Source organism: Gorilla gorilla, chromosome 11, assembly GCF_029281585.2.
Source record: "Gorilla gorilla gorilla isolate KB3781 chromosome 11, NHGRI_mGorGor1-v2.1_pri, whole genome shotgun sequence".
NCBI classification, from domain to species: Eukaryota; Metazoa; Chordata; class Mammalia; order Primates; family Hominidae; genus Gorilla; species Gorilla gorilla.
In genome coordinates, this window is record NC_073235.2 from 139,652,756 (window position 1) to 139,674,796 (window position 22,041).

General features: G+C 46.2%; 1 long non-coding RNA gene across 1 annotated transcript; it reads left to right on the forward strand.

Moving 5' to 3' along the window:
* The first annotated feature begins 1,261 nt into the window (after positions 1–1,261).
* LOC134756688 (uncharacterized) lies at positions 1,262–15,375 on the forward strand. Its single transcript, XR_010129731.1, has 4 exons — positions 1,262–1,418; positions 4,225–4,330; positions 9,641–9,742; positions 14,205–15,375. It is a non-coding gene; the product is annotated as an uncharacterized lncRNA (long non-coding RNA).
* The last annotated feature ends 6,666 nt before the right edge of the window (positions 15,376–22,041 follow it).

Genomic DNA, 22,041 nt, shown 5'->3' on the forward strand with positions numbered 1-22,041 from the left:
AGGAGAAAAATACGCTTCACAGATAACAATAATTGAAAATATACAATTATTTCAAAGCAGCTTAAGTGACTTTAAAAGACAAATATGGAAAAACAAATAGCACCTGAGTATTGATCTTATTCACAATAGTATCAAAAATATTATAAACATAGAAGTGATTTTGAGAAGATGTGCAGAATGTAAATAAAACCTCCAAGGTCTATAGGAAGTCATAAAAGACATCCATTTGAGAAAGGAAAACTATTTCTAGATCTACAGATGAATAGTCCAAATAGACTTTTTATGAATTTGGCAAAAATAATTTTGAAATTTACCTGAAAGAACAATTGACATAGACTTCCAAAAAGATTGCTTGAAAAATAAGAGTAAGAGGGAAGAAGTTTTCAGTCCCAGCAGATATTAAAATATATTTTAAGAAGAACATTCATTAAAACCTTAGAATATTGGCTTAAAATATGACAGAGAGAGACTAAAGGAATGCAATGAAGAAACCTTGAGCTAAAGACAATCATATACAGAAATACAGACAGTCACATGTGGAACTTGACATTTTCTAGTAGCTGCATTTAACAACAGTAAAAATAAATAATTTTAATAATATATTTGATTTAACCTAATATATCAAAATGACATCATTTTAACATGTGATCAATTGAAAAAATTATTTACTTTATTTTTTGAGACAAGGTCTTACTCTGTCACCCATGCTGGAGTGCAGTGGCGCGATCACGGCTCACTGCAGCCTTGACTTCTTGAGCTCAAGTGATCCTCCCACTTCAGCCTCCCGAGTATGGGTCCACAGGCACACACCACCACACCCAGGTAATTTTTGTATTTTTGGCAGAGACAAGGTTTTGCCAGACCCAGGCTGGTCTCAAACTCCTGAGCTCAAGCAATCTTTCCACCTTGGCCTCCCAAAGTGCTGGGATTTATAGTTGTAAAGCCATGGCGCCAGGCCTTGAAAAAGATTATTTAATATTCACACAATACTTTACATTCTTTTTTTGTACCAAGTTTTCAAATTTGTACTATCCACATGTTTAATAGCCACATGTGGCTAGAGGCTATGACCTCCTTACAGCATAGATTACAGGTGGGGAATGCTATATGTTATTGAACAGGCATCAGGAAAGCCATGGAGAAGGAAATAGATATTTAATAAATGACATATGTCCTTATAATGACTTGTAAAATGCAGAAGTGTATCACGATGAGTCAAACCCACACCACAGGTCATCTGACAAAGTAAGATCTAGATGGAGTAAATCAAACTATTTTAAAAACTAAAAAGCAGAAAAGCTTACACTGAGCCAAGCAGTGTCACAACTTGAGTGGACCTGGATGGGAGTCCTGCTGGTTCCAGGAAAAACAGGCCTGCGGAGAAGGAGGAGAAGGTGGGGGCATCAGACACTGTGGAGGTGAGTGGCCTGTGTGTGGGCAGAGCCTGGGGAAGACGGCCAGGGGTCCAAGACCCGGGAACCAAAGGCCCACTGGCCAATTCCTGAGTGATTCAGACAGCGGGTGGGATCAGGCAGGCCTGGTAGGCTGAGGCAGTGGAGCAGAAGTTTCCAGGCACTGGTCCAATTTGGAAGTGCAACAGGGTGTTGGCCACTGTTGGGTAATCTATCCACAGTGGACAGGTCCCCACCCATGGAAGCTCCACCAAGGACAGCTGGAGTCGAGCCTGGGGGAGAAGGTCTTGGTGAAATCAGGATGTCCAGAGAACCATCAGGGTCGTGTGTGCAGCTCCAATCGCAGAGGGAAAGTGAGATCTCAGAGGCCGCAGACACACAGTGCTGTCAAGTGGGAGAACAAGGGGACCAATAACTGCAGGAGTGGAAGACGCTGCCATGGGCTGAAGAGTGTCCCCTCAAAATTCACGTGTTGAAGGCCTAAGCTCAATACCTCCCATGCGACTGTATTTGTAGACAAGGCATTCAAAGAGGGAACTAAAGTTAAATTAGGCCATTGGGCTGGATCCACTAAGAGGAAATTTGGACACAGGTGGAGAGGGATGATCATGTGAAGACACGGGGAGGTCGTCCATCTACAAACCCAGGAGAGAGGCCTCGAGAGAAACCCACCCTGTCGCCATCTTGATCTCAGACTTGCAGCCTGCAGAATCCTGGAGAGAATAAATGTCTGTTGTTGGAGCCACCCAGTCTACAGTGCTTCATTACGGCAGCCTGAGCTGACTCTACAGATGCTGAAACTGCAGATTGCACCAGTGAGGCCCTCGTCCCCACAGCGCCACGGTAGACCCAGGCCTGGTGTGCGGACCCGCCCATGCGGCTGGGGCGGGCGAACCACTCAGGAGCCTCGCCCACTGTGTCCTGTGCAAACCACTTGCCCGCTGGGGGATTGGGAAGTCATGTTGAATCCGCGCCTAGAAAGACTCCACTCGACTCGGTGGAAGATGGGACCCAATGATAGAGTTGCCAGATAAAATACAGGACACCCAGTTACATTTGAATGCCAATAAGCAACATTATTATTATTATTATTTTAGTGTATGTCTCAAATATTGCAGGGGGCATGCTTGTTCTAAAAGTTATTTGCTATTTATCTGACATCCAAATATAACTGACTATCTTATCATTTTATTCGCTAAATTGGACAACCTTGGCCAAACGATAAGGAAAGGGGCCCAGCCCAGCAGGTGTAGCAAGGAAGTGAAGAGGAAGATAGTGGGGGAGCCCTGACCCAGGCGGTGGCAGGGGTGTTCACCAGAACCACCCAAGGGAGAGGACTTTCTGAAGACAGAAGTAAAAGACAAAAGTCAATGAAACGTTCAACAGATTTAACAACATCAACATTTTATAACTAACATTAAAAGAAAAAAGAAAAAATAACAGACTGGGAGAACCATTTCACCAATCTGAAAAAGCCGGTATGAATATAGAATACTCATTTCAACTGGTAAGAAAAATATCAAAATCTCAGTAGGCAAATAGGGAAAGGATGTGATAAATAATTTGTACAGAAGGACCTACAATTACCAAACAAATTTAGAAGAGTATTTTTGTCCTTTTAAGAATTTTTACATGCAAATTCTTAAAAAATTAAGAATAAACTTTCACTTCTAAAAAATAGGACTTAAAAATTTAATTACTTAGTGAGAATGAGAATGTGGTTCCACTGATAAGATGACCCTTCTGGTGGTGGAAACTTAGCAATATGCTAAGTGGAATTTCTTAGTGGAAATTTAGCAATATGCTTATACTTGTTGACCCAATAAAATAATTCCTGGGTTTTGTCCGAAGAGTAATGATTTAAAATAAAGACAGGAAAAAGGATAAGAAATAGTGTATTATTCCATTACGCTGACTATACAATTATGAATACACTTGAACAATAACTGGAAAGAAATACACACACAAAAAAGCATTCGATGTGAATATATTCTTCTCTTTAAGGTTCCCTTGGGTCATTAGTATATTTTTCTTTTAGAATTACCAAACATTAAAGTAAAAAAGCAGTTTCTTTTTGTCTCACAAAGACTAAGGTGTGCCCTGTCAGAATTCCACCTGGCTCGTGACCTGGGGATGGTGGGAGGGTTGGCCATCGGAGACTCTTAGACCAGCTCAGGGAATAATTCCCTGAGCCTTCTTTTCTACTTGACATCAGAGTCTGTAGGTCCAAAGCTTTGCTGGTTATCCAGGCCTTTTAAACAGGTACTCAAAAGCCCTAAAGACTTTCTCTGGCCAAAGGTTCAATGCACTATAGGATATTTCCATTCAATGAGACAGTAATTTTTTTTTTTTTTTTTTTTTTGAGATGGAGTCTCGCTCTGTTGCCCAGGCTGGAGTGCAGTGATGCAATCTCAGCTCACTGCAACATCGGCCTCCCAGGTTCAAGCGAGAACCTGCCTCAGCCCCTGAGTAGCTGGGATTACAGGCATGTGCCACCATGCCCAGCTAATTTTTGTAGTTTTAGTAGAGACAAGGCTTCACCATGTTGGTCAGGCTGGTCTCAAACTCCTGACCTCGTGATCCGCCTGCCTCAGCCTCCCAAAGTGCTGGGATTACAGGTGTGAGCCACCATGCCCAGCCAATATAGTAATTTTTATTTTATAGTTTTTTTAACCTGGTATATTAATGTCTTGCACTCACTCTTCACATTGTCGTCTACTAACCGAAAGCCAAAACCTGAATAAACTATTGTGGTAACAGCCTTTGCATGATCGGGGTAATAACTCTTTGCTGTCACTATACCATTTTCCAGCACCTAGGAGGAGCAGGAGGTGATCTGCTCAGTTGCCCCTGAAGTGTCTGGGTTCCGGTTCTAGAACAGACGGCACTGATCACAGGAGAAGGACACTTCATCACAGGTCAGTCCAGTGGATGCTATGACTGCTGGGAGAGAGGGGTTTTAAATATGAAGAATTGAGGTCAATATCAAAAACCATTGGGTTGGGTTTTCTGAGGTTCACAAAGCTTCTCCCAGCCCAAACTTGAGAACAAGAGACCACTCCTGTATCAGTTTGCTAGGCTGTCCTCACCAGATTCCGCAGACTGGGTGGCTTACACAACAGACACTGATTTTCTCACAATTCTGGAGGCTGGAAGTCTGAGAGCAAGGCATTAGCAGGGCTGGTTTCTCCTGAGGCCTCTCTTCTTGGCTTGTAGATGCCACCTTCTTCCTGTGGCTTCATATGGCCTTTCGTTTGTGTGTTCATGTCCTCATCTCTTCTTATAAGCACACCAGTCACATTGGATTAGGGCCCATCCTAACAGCCTCGTTTTAGCTTAGTTATTCCTGTAAAGACCCTATCCCCAAACACAGCCACATTCCAAAGTATTCAGGGGTTAGGACTTCAACATGTGAATTTTGGAGGGGACACAGTTCAGCCCATAACAATTCCTGAGGTCAGAAGAGAACTTCTCCGTTATTGGCCGCAAAGCTGCATAGGCATATATATATATATATTTATTTATTTATTTACAGGATCCTAACTTGTCCTGTAAGCAAGAGAGTCATCAAACCTTACACGAACCCTCAAGACAAATGTGCTAGAAGATCCTGACTAAACTGTCTGGGTAGTCTGAGAGCAGCACTATTTTATCGTAGGATTCCTGAGATTTTCAGTTCAAACCTGAGAGTGCCCCTTGGGAAGGGAAACCCCAGCACACACAGGCCTCTGATGTTAGCCTGGCTCAGTGCCCACAAGCACATCTCCATCTCAAGGGCCTTTGACCCACGAGGGCCAGGGTGAAGTCTCCTTGTTTCAGCACCCCCAGGGACGCTGGGTGATGACTTTTCTCTCTGCCTTCCTTGGGGCCAGGTCTGGAAGCCCAATGCCACTTGTATTTGACCTGCATAGGGGGCTGTGAGTGTCATCTTCCCTGGGTCCAGGGCCACATTTATGTTTTCTTTATATTGCCACAATGCATCTTAATTCCCATCTGCACTCTCAGCTAAGGCGAGGCCCTCCCCAGCACATCACCTCACTCTGATGGGCTCCCTGGCCTCTGACCCCTGCACAGTTGGTGTCCTCCTGTGCCTCTGGGACATGTGGGATGGACCCAGTCTGCTCCCCTCTGCGCTCGCCTTCCTGAGCTCCCCCACTTCCAGGGGCCCTGAGCGTGCTCTTAGGCTAGTATGACATCATTCATGACAGCAGAGTGAGAGTTCAGATTCATTGTCTTTTCTTTCATGCACTTTGTCTTTCAGCCATGTCGAGAGCTGGTTTGAAATGCAAGGTATGGTAGGAAAAATCTGTTCAGCTATCTCTGGAACAAATAGAAGGAAGTGTGCACTTTGACAGCCACGAGTAGGTGCTTTTGATGTCCAGCACCTTCCTCCCCTTCAGGGTGTGAGGCTGGCACACCTCTATTTGGGACACATCAGTGTACATTGATCTATTAAAACCCATTGGGCTTAACGTGGCTCAGGCAACAAATGCCTCAAGCACCCTGCAGAGTTTGTGCACAGCCTATTGTCGAAGTGGGATTATACCGTGGGGTGGATGCCTCTTTCAGAGGAGATGTAGCCAACTCTAGTGGGTGTTTATTCTCAGAAGAGGTCAATAGATGTTATGAAACACTTGCAGCTGGGGGAAGAGATTCCAAAACATGTGGCAAGCAGCACAGCTCTCTCTGCCTGTCGGTATCACGGGGCAGGACAAGGCATCCATCCTTCTGGACAGCATATGTATGATAGAAAATAAAGTCACCCTGTTTGTTCTTAGCACAGTCTGAGCAAGACTGAAGAAGATCCTCTGAGAATCAAACTGAGCAGATGGCTCAGGGTAATGTTATTTGACTTCCTCTAGGGCCACCCCAAGAAGTTCAATACAACACCATCAGTACAGCTCTTCTTGACTGTCACTTTATCACGGATTTGAAAAGCAACTTAAAATGTTTTGCCCTATCTTTATTGGACTATAAGCTCTGAAATTATCCATAAAATTGTTCCTATCAAATGCAAGATAGTATGACCTGCAAAAGACCAGTAAAATTTCAGAACTATGTCTTATATTAAAAGTATAAGGCAACTGAGGGTTTTCTGGCTCGTTGGCTTAACTTTTTTTGTGGTCACTAAGCATTATAATTTCCAAAATGAATCCATAGTGGAAAAGTAGGGAAATAGAAAAGAATTAAAGATCTGAGCTTGGCAGGAAAACCCAGGAAAAGGAAGGGGTTAGGCCCATAGGAACCAGAAGTATGGCAGGACAAAGGCCTTCAGGAAAGCTCATCACGTCTGCTAGACAAAACTGCATGGGGGAATTACCTGGCTGTGACACTGTAGGATAGGTATGCAAGATGATACCACGTGGGGAAACTGGGCGAAGAGTACCTCGGCTCTCTCTATAGTACTTCTTACAATTGCATGGGAATCTTCCATTATCTCAAAATAAAAGGTTTAATTTAAGAAAAACTGCACAGGCAGTGGGTGTACGGTTCATCCCAGTCCCTTCCCTGCCACCTGTGCATCTCTTGCGCCATCTTCAAGTTCTTAGGAAAAAGAGAGCGTTGTTAGGAGTGTAGGAGAGGCTGGACCCCTTCAACCCCTGTGTCTCTGGCTCATCGGTTAGCCATGCTGGTTGGAGAGAACTGTCTTGCAGGGATGGCTGCACCTGAGGCCATGTTTTTGACCTGGCATCCTCCCCTTCCCAAGGTAACCTGCTGATGAGGACTCATTGCCAGCGGGCACGAATGCTGTACAAACAACACCTGTTCTCACATCTTAAAAAAGGGTCACAGAAGTTTGAGATGCAGCCACCTAGATGGGAGACACACTGACAGCATGATCCCAGCACTCCCAGAGAAAAGAAAAGACCCCAAATGTGGAATATTCGTATTTCCTGTGGGGATTGTGAAGGGAGATCTTGGAATGTGAAAGCAGCCCATTGTTCAAGCTCAGCACAGATCCCAGTGAGGATCTGCATACAGTAGCAACTCAATAAACATTGCATTTGAATGAATGAATGAATGAATGAATGAATGAATGCTGGATCCCACAAAGCTGCCTTTAAATGCATCTCTAAAAAGAGGCTAGAAAGAAAAGTCTTTCACAGTTCAGAGGCCATTGTATCTTACTGTTTCCCCGTAACTTGGGCCTTTGTGATCCGACAGAACTTTTAGGTCAATGCTTGCAGTCAAGAGGAAGGTGAGTACCACCTCCTCACCGAGGATACCTTTTTACAATTGGAGGGGTGGCTTCAATAGGCATCCACTCTGGTACCCATTGTCACTAAGGATGCCTCAATCTTAATTGCATAAAAAAGAAAACAGCTGTGTTTGCAGTCATCTCCCAAAATGCAAATGCTCAATTCTAAATAAATGCTTTCACAGGTTAAGTTGTGCAGTCTTGGGGCTACTTCTCACAACTAACCCCTCCCAGCAGATCCTGAGGGACCTTGGGGGTCAGGAACAGATAGGCATCCTTCTCTTTCTCTGGGGTTCCTCCAGAGCTGAGGCTGGTTACATGTGGTACCTGCTCCCCATTTTTTTAGGATAAAATGCTCTGTCTGAGACTGTTAAAAAAACAGTTAACAAACTGTAAAAAAAACAAAAACCAAAAAACTAGACAGCAGATGATGATTGACCATCCTTCAAATTCCCATCAACATTTGCTATCACAGGACATCAGGAATATTGGTTAATGGTTGGTCAGGCCCCTGGAGAGATGGCCACCAATTAAAGCAAAAGCAGTGACATAAAGAAATTCAACTCATACTATGACTTGTAAGTAGGGTGAATTATTACTAACCTACCCTTCAAGTCACCATTCACTGGTTTTGGGGAAAAATAATTCAATGTTCATTCTATTTTAATAATCAATTCCATCTGATAATTTCAAAAAAATGTTTTGCCTCATTATTGGAGAAAATCAAAACACTGTTTCTGAGACGCACGCCCTCTCTGCCTGGAGTTTGTTCCAAGATGCTCCTCCCACGTGTAAGAGGAGTGATGTTGCTTGTGTGGACCTGTGCTTGGAGGGGTGGGGCTGATGGCCCCTGAGCTTGGAATTTTTGGTGGCTGTGTTGCAGGAAAGGCGGTCTCGATCCAGACCCCAAGAGAGGGTTCTTGGATCTCCAGCAAGAAAGAATTCAGGGCAAGTCCACACAGTAAAGTGAAAGCAAGTTTATTAAGAAAGTTAAGGAATAAAAGAATGGCTACTCCATAGACAGAGCAGCCCCGAACGCTGTTGGTTGCCCATTTTTATGGTTATTTCTTGATGATATGCCAAACAAGGGGTGGAATATTCATGCCTCCCCTTTTTAGACAATATAGGGTAACTTCCTGTCATTGCCATGACATTTGTAAACTGTCATGCGCTGCTGAGAGTGTAGCAGTGAGCCAACCAGAGGTCACTCTTATCACTATCTTAGTTTTGATGGGTTTGGGCGGCTTCTTTACTGCAACCTGTTTTATCAGCAAGGTCTTTATGACCTGTATTTTGTGCTGACCTCCTATCTCATCCTGTGACTTAGAATGCCGTAACCATCCGGGAATGCAGCCCAGTAGGTTTCAGCCTCATTGTACCAGCTCCTATTCAAGATGGAGTGCCTCTGGTTCACACACTTCTGACAGCTGGACGATGGCCTCTCTCCTCCTGGCTGATGCTCATCTCAATGGCATTTCCAACTGGCATAGGAGGTGTGAATGGCACAGCCTGGTTGACCAGTGTTGGACAGTGCTCTCATGAGGCATCTTGGAGCATTTGGACAGAGCTGGAGCCTGTCTGAGATGCCGATTCCCATTTTAGGATGTGGGCTCAGGAACGACACTGGCCTGCAGAACCAGCCCCCGCCTCCCAGGCTGCCTGTGCTGCATAAGAGAAATGTTGTCTTGGGAAAGAGTGATGTAAAAATGATCCAGTAAGAAAATGGCAGCATGGGGCACGGTGTGCTGGAGCGCTGGCTGTAGAGTTGTGGTTCTCACTGTGGTCACTGGAGCATCACTCCACCTCATCTGGGAATTTGTTAGCAATGCAGATTCTCAGGCCCACCCCAGACCCTCTGAATCAGAAACTCTGAGGAGGGGGCCTTGTGTTAACAAGTCCCACAGACGATTCTAACGCAGGCTAAAGTGTGGGACCACAAAGGCAATCAGCCTTCTTCAGCAGTAACGACCTGGGAACATAGGAACTTGTGGTGAGGGACTTTGCCTCTGATTTTTTTTTTTTTTTTTAGGTTCAGAACCTGTGTTCCATCAGTTTCAGTAACAATGCAGCAATAGGACAAGTTTTGATCAAACACTTTTCTGCTCCCTGTGCTCTGCTGAACGTCACCAAGGTCAGGAAGTGCGTTGTTAAGTGCTCACCCTGTGTCTGTTAAAATGTAACCCCCAGGGCCTCAGGCCCCTCCCAGGAAGGAAGATGGGTGACCCCACTGGAGCCTGGCTTTCAGAGAGGTGGGGCCAAACGGAAACCTATAAATCCATTTCCAGAAAGTCCAAAGTCCCCATCTGTTTTAAATGAACATACGTTTTTAGTGACAGAAGACCTCTCCTTGAGCCCAGGGTTGAGAGGGTCAGAAGGAGGAAGGTTTGCTCTGGAAATCTGTGTCCTTCCAAAGCCTGGCTGTCAGCATTTGGGCAGCTCCTGAAGGGCATCTGTCCACCCGAAGCAAGGCTGGCCTGGGGGTCAGGGATCCAGACCTGGTTCCGGAGGGCTCCAGTGCCTTCATTCCTGGGCTGGGCACCCTTCCTGGAACTGGGACCCCTCCGGGTGAGTCAGCCTCACCCATGTCAACTGCATGTCCTGAACCACCTCCCCACTCCTATGGGCCTTCCCATCCCACGGTGCCCATTTGTCCTGGTAAAGACAGACTAGGGCTGCCACTGTGTCTGACTCTGCGTGGTGGAAGGGGACCACTGCCCTGCAGCATCAGAAAGTTCCTCTTATCTCTCCCAGGTATTGGTGCTTACCTACAATTCTGCTTGCAAAGAAGAACGTTTTGAAAATCAGTTTCTATGCCCCACCTTTTAGACATTTATGGGGCTTTAGAAATAAGGTGCATCTGGCGCTGCTGTGTTACTGCAGAACCTGATTGGGGGAAGGGTTTAGGAAGGAGGAGATGCTGACACCAGAGTACAAACACGAGGTGGCTCTGCCAGTGGAAACCCCTGGATGAATGCCATTTTCTTACAGATTCGAGCAGAGTTGCCCACTCTTCCTGCCTGATCCTTCTGACCAAATGTGCACATTTGCAAAATACTGGGCTTGAGTCCGATGTGTCTTCTGGGGCCTTCTAATGAGTTAACCTAGTACATTCCCCAGGAGCCCACCCTCCCCGATTTGGCTCCAGGCTCGGGCAGAGGAGACATGCCCTGAGGACTGAATTCAGAGAGTTCATCTTACTGCTCAATTCTCAAGTAACAGAGCCCCCTTCCAGCACCGCAGCCCCTCCAGAGGCCCTGAGCGTGCTCTTAGGCTAGCGTGGGTTTGAGTGTGTGTCTGAGCACCAGCTGTGGCTCCCATAGCTGTGCCTGCCTTACCTGCTTTCCACCTGCCTTGGGCCTCCCGCCCACCCTTCCTGGGTGGGACTATGAGTTGGGACTTGTTGGGACACTAACTAAAAAGAGCTGCTTGCCACAGCCTCATGTCAAAGGACAGCCCAAGCACCCTCCCTTCACCCCAACCCCTGTGTGCTCACCACACAGATGGTTGATTTATTAATAGTTCTTCCTCTAAAATGTCCCCTCCATGGAAATTCCACCTCCCTAGAAGACAATGCCTTTCTAAAGCCTGCCCCTCTGCTTTTCAGAGGACGAGATGCACACTGCCTGGGATGAAACCCTAGGATCACAGAATTATTTATTTCACTAAGCATTGAGCCATTGCTTATATTAAAACAAAAATACAGACACACACATTTTTAAAGACAAAATTGAGACAACTTCAGCTTCTTGCTGGCTGCCCCCCAGCCACTCCTCCAGCTCCTGGGATCACACACACACATTCACCACCATTGAGGATAATTTGGTGAAAAATGACTAAAAGATGCAGGCTGACAGAAACCACAGATGTCAACAGGAACCATCCTCCGTTCTTTACAACTACACTTAGAACGCTAACCACAGACGAGGTCCTCAGGCGCTCCCCCCCTACCCCTCACCTTTGTCCCTGTCACTCTCTCCAATTTCGTTCTTTCCTGCCTTGGCTCCTATAGGAATCAATAATTACTAGGTCTCCACAGCCTTGACTCTCCGGGAGTGAAAAGTGAGTTCTGGGCGCCATCTCGATTTTATCAGACTGGAAATCGTTTTCAGTATCAGCAGCCTTTCTCTTCAGGAAGGTGAACCAGCTTAACCACAGCTGAGCGTGGGGAGGTGGGAGGCGAACTCCCTGCGAGGCTCAACCTCGAAGGGCCAATGGCTGTGCAAAGCTCTGCGTCTGCAAACAGTGGCCTTCAAGGGTTTTCTGGGTGATTCTCAGCCTCTTTCCTGGGCTGTCTCTCTCCAGACACCTCCAACTTCCTCTCCGGGCCTTTGCACAGCCTTCTCTGTCTGCCTGGTTTCTCCTATGTGTCCTTAAGAGCCAGCTCAGATACTAGTTCAGGCCACCTCCCTTTTTAGTCCAGCTAAGCTAATCACTACTGTAACCAGGTGGTGAGCTGGCACATCTGAATCACCAAAGGGCTGATGAAAGCACAGATTGGTGGGCCACACTCCCAGAGATTCTGATTTTGTAGGTCTTGGGAGATACCTGAGAATTCGTATTTCTAATATGGAGCTCTTGGCTGCAGCTGCTTCTTGGGGACCACCCTTCAGAACCATTGCTCTAACCTTGGCTACTCAAATTGTGGTCCACGGACCAGCATCATCAGCATCACCTGGGAGCTTGTTCACAATTCACAATCTCAGACCTAATAGGCCTAATGAATCAGATTCTGCATTTGAACAAGATCCCCAGGGGATTCCAGTGCACATAAAAGATTGCAAAGCACTCCTCCAAACTGAGCTTCTGGAAGACAGAAACTTTTTCTTACTTTTCTGTGTATTCCCAGTACCTGGCACAGGACTGAGTAGGATGCAAAGGCTGGGGCTGGAGCAGTCATTCTAGCCTGAGATCAAACCCACCCTGGACAGGTCTGCCCACGTTGGTGCACATCAGACTGACCAGCACACACTCCCAGCAGGTCATTTGGCACTTAGAAGAAAGAGCAATCAGCATCTCCAATGACCCACTACCCACTAGGTTCTGAAATCTCACAAAAGCATACCATCACCTTTACACCTGGTGACTTAAAAGTCAAACCTAAGTTAGCAAAAGGAGAGTTTCCACATGTATGTTCTTACACTCTCTTTCTGGAAGGGGAGACTGACTTCCAAACCCCGGGGCAGCTGCTCATAGGACCTAATCCGGCAGGCTGCAGCTCCTGGCTGCCTGGGCTCCGACTTGGAACTCCATTTTCTATTTACAACTTTTTCCTCATTTTGTTGTTGCTGCTAAAAGTTCCTACACTTATAAACCTTCTATCTGCCAAGCCCCAGGGCTGACTATCACAGGACTGGAAGTGTGGCGGTGTGTTTGATGATGGATAAGCACACCTCCACGCCTGCTCCCGATCATTTAGGACACAAAACTCTGTGCTCTGGAGCGAGCGTGGGCTGCCATCAGCTAAGCAGGTGGATAATGTGGGAGACAGATCAGCACATATGGCAGAAGAGGCCCAGAATTGGGTGACGATGAATGTTTTCATTTGGGCAGATGTAACAAAATCTCCTCGCTCCCTGCGTGGACTACTCCTTGAGGAAGTAGCCCACGTCTGAGCAGCGTCTTGCATCAGTCACCACGCAGTTACTTCACTTCGGTGCCCTCGAGTGAGAAGTGGAGGAGGTCAACTTGATATAAAAGCTGTACAGCTAAGTTTTGCTCAGAAAGTATCTTGTAAAATAAACATATGGATAAGGCCATTTAAAAGAGCCCATTATTATGTGTTAGATTATGGACGGAGCCCTGAGCAACCAGGAGCCAGGGCAGGGGGCTGAGTCCAGGGACAGAGGCGTTCCCAGGAGGAAGGGGCACAAACTCTGCACCTGTGATTCCAACTCATGCTCCCGTTTCAGCCGATCCGCACCCCCTCCTCTCCCTGATACTGCCTGAAAGCATTCTTTCCTATAACGTGAGTTTCTCGGGGCAGAATGTGTGTGGTGGCAGGAAATGAGGGCTGAGCGTTACCAGCTAGGAAGGGGTTTTTTGTGTTCCAACGTCGAGGTCCTGGAGTTAGCCCTTGCCTCAAAACCCGGTTTCTTTTTTGCCAGCCCACCAGCCCAGGATGGGCTCACGCTGAGGCTGACAAAACCCAGTCCTGAGTCAAAAACATCTGCCTCCTGCCGGTTTTCTTTCCCACCTCCACATGGTGGGGCCTCCAGGGGCCTCGGGACCACCTCGACCGCATGTCTGTGGGGTCAGATGCATCAGACACCATTGCCACCTCTGCCTTCTTATCACCAAGGCTGGCTCAGAGTGAGCTGAGCATGAGGCTGTGGGCCTGACCTGTTGCTGCTTCCCTTATTTCATCCCTTTGTCCCCCAAAGGATGGGCCATTTGCCAAACAACAACGGAGGCTTCCCCGGGACCCTCTTTTCTTGACATTTCCCTTCTTTGGGACACTTCCCTCAGCACTCAGCCAGCAGCCCTGGAGGGTGCAAGGCATTTCACAGCAGGACAAGGGTCTTTGAGGGCAACATCTCTGTGCATTGGGGGTGCTGTATGTTTGGAGACTGACCTGGCTTTTCTCACTCTCCTAGCACTTCTCCTAGTTTGGCTTCACCACCAACCTCCCCTGGAGACCACTGCCTTTCTTCCAAGTTCTGGGGTCACTGAGGAAGCCGCTGCCTGTGCACTGCCCCAGCTCAGCCCCTCCTGGTACGAAGGTCACGGCATATCCATCACGACTGTAACCAGCAGATCCCTGGACTCTGCCCACAGAATTCCCCAAGCCGGCCCCTCCCTCCTCCTGACCGGGGGCAGCTCCTCCTCCCAGCCTCATCTGCTCTCAGGTTTCTCAGCTGTCTGCCTCACACAGCCCCACCCCACATTCATCATGCTCTTTGAATTCAGAATTTCACTGAAATCCCCAAGGTCTTTCCTTACCATACAGCCTTAGTCACTAACTTCACAGATGTCATGAACTTCCCATTCCTCTTCTTCATGATCTCAGACAAATGTTAGCATCCAACTTTGCATTCTTACAACACAGCTATTATTTCATTACCATGATTATTCTTCACACCACACTCTGAGGTTTGTTTCCGAATCAATAGAAGATCATAGGTTTGGCCCCTGGTGCCCACCTTGCCACGTCCACCTGGCTTTATTTTCATAGCATTATTCTTTTCTATTTGGGTAATGGGCTGGAAAACCTCAAAGTTGAGAGGTTGTGGCTTTTTCCCAAATCAGAAAGCAAGCTGAGGGTGGTAAAGGAAAAGAACCCTTTTTCTTTTAAACTTGCTTCATGGTTGAGAGGTTGTGTTGTCACGTGTGTGAGCTTGTGCATGTATGCATTTGAATCTCTGTCTGTTTCCTTCTGATCTTGGCCATATGGCCACAGTGCCTTGGGATCGATCTGGGAAGGGATAGTGGACTCTGGTTTGGCAAACCTAACGTCCATTACCAAATCACTTCTCTTTTTCCTGACTCCAAGAGGAGACTGAAAGAGCTAAATGCTCACTCTCCCAGTCTTTTCCGCAAGGGGCAGCCAGGGGATAAACATTTCATAAATATTCATGACTCCTCTTATACTTATTGAATATGTATATTTGGCCACCTGCTTCAGCATAAATTCCTGTCTTATTTTCTCCACCCTCGAAGTGCCTGTTTCCAGCTTCTGGCCAGAGGCTCTGCTTCCCAGCCTATCAGAATGGCCACCCTGCAGGATACAACCCTTTATGAGAAATAAAGCTCTCCTTTCCAAATGCATGAACCTTGTCATTCTTCAGCTGATGGTAGGATTTCAGAAACTTCACAACAAAATTACATAAGGGTCTGCGGGGAGGGAGGGGAGCAACAGAGAGAATGCTGGGAGTGGGGAAGGTGAAACCACCTTTGCAAAATTATGCCAGTGAGAGAAATATGACATGCCTGACTCCATCTTGCCTCTAGCCTCACTGGCTGGCTGTCTTTGCTCATTCTTGGGCATGGGCCAAACTAATTTGGGAGAAATTTGGTTTCCAGTTTAAATAATGATAGCCCTTCCCCTAAACTCAACTTAGGGTTAGGGTTCTTGGTTTCATTAATTCTAGGTCTCATCAGTTCTTGTAAAACTAATGAAAGGCCACCAAGTTAGGAGGATGAGAAGGGCTTGAATTCTAAATAATTACCAGCCATTATTCCGAAGATCATAAGACTTGCAACTTCCCCAATTACTCTTGCAGATTACATCACTATTGCAGAACCTATGATTGGCCTTTTGAGATGTCTTTTTAGGTTTTTGCATTTCTGACACCCTGATGGCCCCCACCTGGACCTGCCAACCAATCCTGTGGCCCTCACCCAGGAACTGACTCAGCACAAAAGGACAGCTTCTATTCCCTATGACTGCATCTCCAACCCAACTAATCAGCCTGCCCCCTACTCCAGCCCCCTGCCCACCAAACTATCTTTGAAAAATCCCTAGCCTCCAAGCCTTCATGGAGACTGATTTGAGTAATAACTCCATCTCCCATGTGGGGTGGCCGGGCTGGCTTCACATCGATTAAACTCTTTCTTTACTGCAATGCTGTGATCTTATTATAGGAGTTATTAAGAAATTATTTTAGGCAGATAGAGAGGAAAAGGGGTCCTTGGAAAGTTTTTGTTTCTTTTAAAGCAGTTCCAGAAAAGTTTTCTTGTCTGGCAGGAAAGCCCCTGGTCTTAGAGCTGGGCTGGCAACCTTTGATATGCAAATGCAGGCCATTAGAAACTGGGTACCCCCAAACATGGAGATTCCCCCTCTCTTCTTCTTGTCCTTGCCCCCACATGTGCCTGACAGCATGGCCGCCCCCTTTTATGCCCACATGTGTAGAACATCATGGCACCCTGTATTTGCATTATTAAAAGGCTAGAGCAGGAGGACCAGTTTTTTCACGGGCTACATGAATGACCTACCTGGTCAAACCAATCCCCTGAGCCCTATGCAAATCAGGCACCACCTTCTCCAGCTTCCTCACATAAGCAGACACACTTCCGCTGAACACAGGGTTTCCTCTCTCGGCTTTGGAGCCCCCCTCCCTCTGTCTCTGTATGGGGGAGCTTCTTCCTTCATTCTTGCCTATTAAACTCTCTGGTCCTTAAAACCACTCCATGTGTGTCCATGTCATTTTATCTAATTCATCGTGAGATGAAGAACCCTGGTGTTCCTCCACTCATGGGATCTGTACCAATCTCAGTGAGTAGATTTTCTTTGTACAGCAGGCAGGAAGAACCTGCTGGGTGGTTACAAAGGCACTCCAGGCACAAGGCTGTTTAGAACAGAATTAATATAGAATTCCTGCCTCTTGGTGCAAGGAGTGTCTATCCAGCCAAGACTTGTCCAGGCTAAGGTCTCTGCAAGCACAGCCCTGGACCTCAGGACCACCAAAAGATGGGTAGAAACTTCTAGAACTATCATGACTAAATGAACCATATCAATCTACAAAACAATACATCATTTGGGGTTCCTCGGCTCTTAGGATGGAGATGATATTGACTTGACCTTCCCTCCCCAACGAGTGAGCTCCTCAAACGATGGGTCATTCCTAGGAGCTCCCAAGCCAAGCCCTGAGTCCACTGAATTAATCCAGTTGAAGAAGCGTCTTACTGTCCAGCAGACCCTCTCTCGCTCTCACCAAGTTTAGCCAGAGTGGGACTCTACCTCTTTCCCTTCTGTCCACCCCACCTAACCTACCCTTTAAAAAAATCCTCAAGGCTGGTAGGGGCAGCACAGATCCTACTGAATATTTAGGAGCCAAAAAGGGGTCTGTGCCAGCATTCCTGGCATCTTAATGTCAGATCTTCCTTTAGTTAAAAAGCCCTTCAGCTAACCCCAAAGCTTGAGTGTGCGTCTCAGGATCTCCTTCCTGTTCTTTCCTCCTCCGCTTTCCCTCTCCTCACTCTCTCTCGACACTGAGTTTCCTATGTATTTCTAATGCAGAGGAAGTAACTCTCTTTGGGGTTTTGTTGTTGTTCTCCTTTTCATTTTTAGTTTTTAATTTTTGTGGGTACACAGTGCGTGTATATATTTATGGATTATGTGAATGTTTTGATACAGCCATGCAGTGTGAAACAAGCACACCATGGAGAATGAGGTATCCATCCCCTCTAGCCTTTATCCTTTGAGTTAAAAACCAATGGTGGCTCTCTTTTGTTTCTTTTCTCTTCTGCTAAAGCACAGTCCCAAAGACAAGGCCAAGGGGAATTCTGCCCTTAGCTTTCTATTTTTGCAATATTCACATGTACAAATTCACTCATAAATGCCCCAACCTGCATTTAAGAGGGAGGTGATTTCAGATGAACAATGATCTTTTGCAATAATTGTGACTAACGACTGGCCTCTATTCTCTTCTCTTTGTCTTCCAGGCAGTATTTTCCACTGACTTCCTCTTCCCTGGGTTGCTCAAGTTCACACAGATGTGTCCTCACCAGGACCTCACAGGCAAGGAGACTTTTCTGTCTTTCTGTGTGAGTTGATGGGAGACCAGATTCCAACCACTAGACACAGCTGCGTCCCTGAAGGCCCGGCTGCTGCAGGCCTCCCTCGATCTGGCCAGGAATGACTCCTTTCCTCCTGTATTGCTGTCAGGAGAGGTAGGAGGTGTTAGAGAGACCTCCCCTGCCCACCACACACACCTTCCAGCTTGAGGCTGCCTAAAGATCCTTCAGAAACCCCTGACCTTGTCCCTTCCCTTCCCCCTCCTCCTTGTTCTCCATGCTCTGACCAAGTGGAATTTTCCCCTTCACCACTTCAGGGTCAGTTGGTAAAGATTAGTTGGGCAGAAAAATCAGGGTTGGAGGAAGGGTGTATTTGGAAAGAGGGCTGGGCTGGAGATGAGGAAACTTGGGGTCCAGAAGCTGCTCTGCCACACTCCAGCTCACTGACCCTGGTCAAGTTGCCTCACCCACTTGGGCCTCTCTTTCCTCATTTGCCTAATAAACGTTTGAAATCCCTACACTACTCTTAAAGTGTCTACAACATTTAAAAGCAAATTGCCCCTATTAGAAATCTGGGGCCGCTCCTGCCTTTTCCACGACCTCCCTGCTAGAAGGTCCCAGAACTTTCCCTTTTGACTCCAGAGACATCAACTCTGCTCTGTCACAACTCTCCTCTGACTGCAGGTTAATTTCTGGTGGATGCAATTTTCCTGCCTCTGCCGTTTTTACTGCAGTAGAGTTGCCCTATGGTACATAGGCAGGTTATTGTTTTATTCTTTACTTTTGAAGCACAGTCAAGAGTTTCAAAAGGGATAGAACAGGAAGGTCCCTCAGGGCTGATGTTCAGTACAAACACCCTGTAAGCCTCTGGGTGTGCCTGCCATCAGTTCTTATACAGACATCATGGGGCTACCGCCTTAGTTTGTAGTTTCTGAATAGCTGGAGGAGGGCGTATTACAGTTGAATAGGAGGGAGTTGCCAGGGAGCTGCCCATCCAATATCTTCTGTTTGTACAAGTTTTAGTTGGATACCCAGAGTCATAGAAATGATTTCTTTTCAATAATAAAAGAATCTCTAAAGAGATAAGCCTCCATCCCCTGGGAGGCCAAATGAACAACAGTGTGATATGAGCTGTTTTAGGAATGCAAGTAGGTATCCCATGATCCCCAGGGACAAAGAGAACAAGTTTAGGGTTGTTCTTTCGTGTGGAAGGAAGCTAGAGAGGTTCCACCTGTCAGAATTGTCATGCATCCTCCTTTATGGACGGACCAGCTATGAGCTACTGCCTTTCCATCAGCAGATGGTTCAAATGAACCCAGAGATTAGGTCTACAGAAAATATAGGTCACAGCAAAGGAGAAATTCTACGTGAAAGTAGTTAGCACAGCACTCAGCATATGGTAGGGATCCTATAAATATTAATTTTTCCTCACATATAAAAATTCCAATTTGCAGGGTAATCTCAGCTTGTAAAGAAGTGAAAGTTAGAGTGGTAGATTTGTCTCCAGAGATGGTGACAGCACTCTCTGCCATCACACATGTTCTTTTGTATTGTGGCTTTGCTGTCTCTCCTTAAGAAGAGTCTATTTCCCCTTCCCTTGAATTCAGGCAGGTCCTGCAACCTTTTTGACCAATAGAAGTTGGCAGAAGCAGGAGCACACATGGGTGGGCTTGTGAGTGAAGCCTTCTTGGCCTCCCAGCCCAGCCCAGGCACCAGCTGAATGCAGCCGAGTGAATTATCCCAGCCAACCTGCGTGAAGCAGAAGAAACATCATCCCAAATTCTAGCCCCAGAAAATCAAGGACAAATAAAACCATGGTTGTTTGAATCTGCTACATTTTGAGATTGATTTTTTGTTTTGTTTTCGAGATGGAGTTTCGCTCTTGTTACCTAGGCTGGAGTGCAATGGCGTGATCTTGGCTCACCACAACCTCCGCCCTGCCAGGTTCAAGTGATTCTCCTGCCTCAGCCTGAGTAGCTGGGATTACAGGCATGCGCCACTGCGCCTGGCTAATTTTGTATTTTTTAGTAGCGATGGGGTTTCTGCATGTTGGTCAGGCTGGTCTCGAACTCCCCGCCCCAAGTGATCTGCCCACCTCGGCCTCCCAAAGTGCTGGGATTACAGGCGTGAGCCACCATTCCCAGCCTAGAGGTTGTTTTTTTATGTGGCAACAGATAAAGCAAGTTTTCAGAAGAAATCTGTTAAATTGACTTTAGCCTAAAACTGCCTCCTTACCTATTGGTGCAAAAGTTGGTGCAAAAGTAATTGCAGTTTTTGCCATTAAAAGTAATGTCACCAGCCAGTATTTTAAGTTTGGCCTAAGGTTTCTCTGTACGTCGTGGGCTATAACCTAAATGGAAGTGCAAACAGACTGTAACCTACTCTTGTGCCAGTCACTGAGTTTTGCCCAATCTATGGTGGTCAACTGTTTGGACTGTGTTTAAATAAGGCAAATGCTGAGCTGTAACCAATCTGGCCAGTTCTGTACCTCACTTCCATCTTCTGTACATCACTTTCCTTTGTTCTGTCTATAAATCATCTTCCACCACCTAGCTGTGCTGGACTTTCTGAGCCTACTCTGGCTCTGGAGGCTACCTGATTTATGAATCATTCTTTGCTCAATTAAACTCTGTTAAATTTAGGCCGGGCGCTGTAGCTCGTGCCTGTAACCGCCACACTTTGGGAGGCTGAGGTGGGAGGATCACTTGAGGCCAGGAGATCGAGACCAGCCTGGCCCACGTGGTGAAACCCAGTCTGTACTAAAAAGACAAAGTATTAGCCAGAGGTGGTGGTGCATGCTTGTAATCCCAGCTAATTGGGAGGCTGGGCCAGGAGAATCCTCGAACTTGGGAGGCAGAGGTTGCGGTGAGCTGAGATCACACCACTGCACTCCAGCCTGGGTGACAAGAGCAAAACTCCGTCTCAAAAATAAAATAAAATAAAATAAACTCTGTTAAATTTAATTTGGCTAAGGATTTTATTTTAACAATTCAAGAAAGAGTTTCAAAATTTAACCTTTCCATAGGATTTTTCTTTTTCTTTCTATCCTCCCCAAATTTTTCATATAATCCGTGTACTTTCAAAAATAAGTTCTCCAGAAACATTGCCAAGGGTTCTGTGGATTCATTCACTCAGCAAGGTTTTGAGAAACATTTTTAACACAAACGTTTAAATGTGCATGTAATTTCCATCCTCAGAGAGCTTAATACTAACCATGTAGACTAGACACATATACATTGAATGCTAATAATCTACAAGGCAGTATATGACTGTAGCTAAGTGATCTCTAAACCCTGTTTTGACCGTAAAATTCCATTAGGCCATGGAACTGAGTATACAAACATTGAGTTCAGGGAAGACTCTTTGGGGTTCATCAGTATCAGAAAAACAGAAAATTAAACACACACGAGCTTACCTAAACAGGGCTTTGTTTTTCCAGCATGAGTTCTTGCGTGGGCAGTCGAGGGCTGTCAGAGGTATGGGCTCCTTCTAGCTTTCTCCTATTCTTGGTATATGGCCTTCCTCACAGCCTCACTGGATGGGTGCTCCACCTCTAGGCAACATGTTACATTTCCAGGTAGTAAGAACGAATAGGAAAGGACAAAAATCAAAAGGAAATGCAAGCCAACAGTCCCTTTTAATTAGGAAAGCAATAGCTTTTCTATAAGTTTCACCTTTTAAACTTCTACTTAAATTTTCTTGGCCAGAACTATTTTGTAAGTCTATCCTGAGCTGCAAGAGGTCCTGGACACATTCTGAGATACACTGGCCTTCTGTCACAAGGAAAAAGGGAGGAGTGTATATTGGATGTTTGAAGTAAGGAAGTAGAGAATGCCTTCGGGATAGGCAGTTAGCAGTGGCCCCCACAGTCAGAAGGTTGGCAGGATACAAAGATCTTTAGATAAGATGAAATACAGGGGCATGTGCCAGAAGGAGAGAAGGTGGACCCCTTTCTCCTGGATGCATATGCATGGAAGG